The sequence below is a fragment of the Hyperolius riggenbachi genome, chromosome 4 (genome assembly GCF_040937935.1).
Source record: "Hyperolius riggenbachi isolate aHypRig1 chromosome 4, aHypRig1.pri, whole genome shotgun sequence".
NCBI classification, from domain to species: Eukaryota; Metazoa; Chordata; class Amphibia; order Anura; family Hyperoliidae; genus Hyperolius; species Hyperolius riggenbachi.
Window position 1 is genome coordinate 8,713,284 of NC_090649.1, and position 2,500 is coordinate 8,715,783.

At 46.8% G+C, this 2,500-nt stretch overlaps 3 non-coding genes across 3 annotated transcripts; 1 reads left to right on the forward strand and 2 right to left on the reverse strand.

Moving 5' to 3' along the window:
• Positions 1–372: 372 nt before the first annotated feature.
• TRNAN-GUU (transfer RNA asparagine (anticodon GUU)) lies at positions 373–446 on the reverse strand. Its single transcript has one exon. It is a non-coding gene; the product is annotated as a tRNA-Asn (tRNA).
• Positions 447–1,434: 988 nt separating this feature from the next.
• Positions 1,435–1,506, forward strand: TRNAG-UCC (transfer RNA glycine (anticodon UCC)). The gene has a single exon. It is a non-coding gene; the product is annotated as a tRNA-Gly (tRNA).
• Positions 1,507–2,003: 497 nt separating this feature from the next.
• Positions 2,004–2,077, reverse strand: TRNAN-GUU (transfer RNA asparagine (anticodon GUU)). Its single transcript has one exon. It is a non-coding gene; the product is annotated as a tRNA-Asn (tRNA).
• Between the last annotated feature and the right edge of the window lie 423 nt (positions 2,078–2,500).

Sequence of the window (2,500 nt, forward strand, 5' to 3'; positions counted from 1 at the left end):
TACGCCAGCTTAAAGTTCTTTCTAAATGGTCAACACTTAATGCAGACACTCTATAATGTTCTAAACAAATAGCTAGCAAGGCACTAAAGCGAGCCTGTCCTTGGGTGGGCTTGAACTGCCTTTCTTTGGCTTGACAGCCGTCGCCAGGCTTTGGGTTCGATCCCCGGCTAATACTTTACTGCTGCTTCTGGGGTACAGAAAACTTCATTTGGTCACAGACACTGCCAGGGATGTCTGTTGTATCACTAAGACATGAACTTGATGCTGCTCACCCTTTTCATGAACGTGAATGAGATTCCAACGTGTCTCAAATGAATCTACATGGCTATCTGGGATTCTCTTCGGACAACTGTTGAACACAAAAGGAAAGGCCGTCCCTGGGTGGGCTTGAACCACCAACCTTTCGGTTAACAGCCAAACGCGCTAACCGATTGCGCCACAGAGACTGTGCCTGCAGTTGTTGCTAAATGATTTTATGGGGATGTATGTGTGTCTTGTGGAGTGAGGAAGTAAGTCTGCTCCAAGAAGTTTAACGCCACTTTTTCCCACAATGAAGCGTTCACTGTATGGCAGCAGAGTGGCGCAGCGGAAGCGTGCTGGGCCCATAACCCAGAGGTCGATGGATCGAAACCATCCTCTGCTAGGTGTACGTTGGTTTTTATACCTTGCTTACCATATGGGCCAATTGTCGGCCATAGCCCCTTAAGAGAAAGTGTCATTAGGGCCTTGCTGTAACATATATAGTAGTGTAACTATTTCAACTAATGTACCCTTCTTAAACTTGAAGGTTGAATACAAACAGAAGCAGAGTGGCACAGCGGAAGTGTGCTGGGGCCATAACCCAGAGGTCGATGGATCGAAACCATCCTCTGCTAGGCATGAATTCATTTTTGCACCTTGCTTTATCGCATGGGCAAAACGGTTTCCATTGCCCTGTAAGAGAAAGTGTAATAAGGGCCCTGCTGTAACGTACATATTAGGGTAGCTAAGACTACTCCTGGGCCGTTCTTGCAGTTGAAGAGATGGGTGAACTGTGACACCGCACTTAAAAAAAAAAAAAAAAAAAAAAAAAAACAGCAAACAGAGAAGCTTCCCCATATTGGAGCATTGGATTTGGTCAAGTCTTAAGCCAATGTGTTGTAGGGCACAAGTAAGCTTTGGGTTAGCAGGAATGGTTGCATGGCCACCTAGCTTTTCATCCTTCCCACCCTTGCCCTGGAATCTTCCAGACTTCAAATTGCTGTCCTTTGCTGTGTGTGTTGCACCAGCATCATCCAGGGGGGCACATGATCTTTCTGAAGTCTTGAATTGAAGTCTGTAAGCAGTATCACCATGTGTCCCACTGCTTACATCTAGCAAAGTAGGCAAATAAGCAAGCTCATTTTTCTCTTGGGTATATTGCAATGGTACATGCTAGGCGAGTTTCAGCATGTAGCGTTGGTGGTATAGTGGTGAGCATAGCTGCCTTCCAAGCAGTTGACCCGGGTTCGATTCCCGGCCAACGCATGTGAGCTTGCTTTTGGCACCCTACAATTCCATGGAAGACAAGACCAAGACAAGATCTCTGAACAGTTAGGACATCCTGCACCTGCTCAGTCTCTGGAGAGGTTCCATTCCGGTGCAGCAGACTCTACGCCAGCTTAAAGTTCTTTCTAAATGGTCAACACTTAATGCAGACACTCTATAATGTTCTAAACAAATAGCTAGCAAGGCACTAAAGCGAGCCTGTCCTTGGGTGGGCTTGAACTGCCTTTCTTTGGCTTGACAGCCGTCGCCAGGCTTTGGGTTCGATCCCCGGCTAATACTTTACTGCTGCTTCTGGGGTACAGAAAACTTCATTTGGTCACAGACACTGCCAGGGATGTCTGTTGTATCACTAAGACATGAACTTGATGCTGCTCACCCTTTTCATGAACGTGAATGAGATTCCAATGTGTCTCAAATGAATCTACATGGCTATCTGGGGTTCTCTTCGGACAACTGTTGAACACAAAAGGAAAGGCCGTCCCTGGGTGGGCTTGAACCACCAACCTTTCGGTTAACAGCTGAACGCGCTAACCGATTGCGCCACAGAGACTGTGCCTGCAGTTGTTGCTAAATGATTTTATGGGGATGTATGTGTGTCTTGTGGAGTGAGGAAGTAAGTCTGCTCCAAGAAGTTTAACGCCACTTTTTCCCACAATGAAGCATTCACTGTATGGCAGCAGAGTGGCGCAGCGGAAGCGTGCTGGGCCCATAACCCAGAGGTCGATGGATCGAAACCATCCTCTGCTAGGTGTACGTTGGTTTTTATACCTTGCTTACCATATGGGCCAATTGTTGGCCATAGCCCCTTAAGAGAAAGTGTCATTAGGGCCTTGCTGTAACATAGATAGTAGTGTAACTATTTCAACTAATGTACCCTTCTTAAACTTGAAGGTTGAATACAAACAGAAGCAGAGTGGCGCAGCGGAAGCGTGCTGGGCCCATAACCCAGAGGTCGATGGATCGAAACCATCCT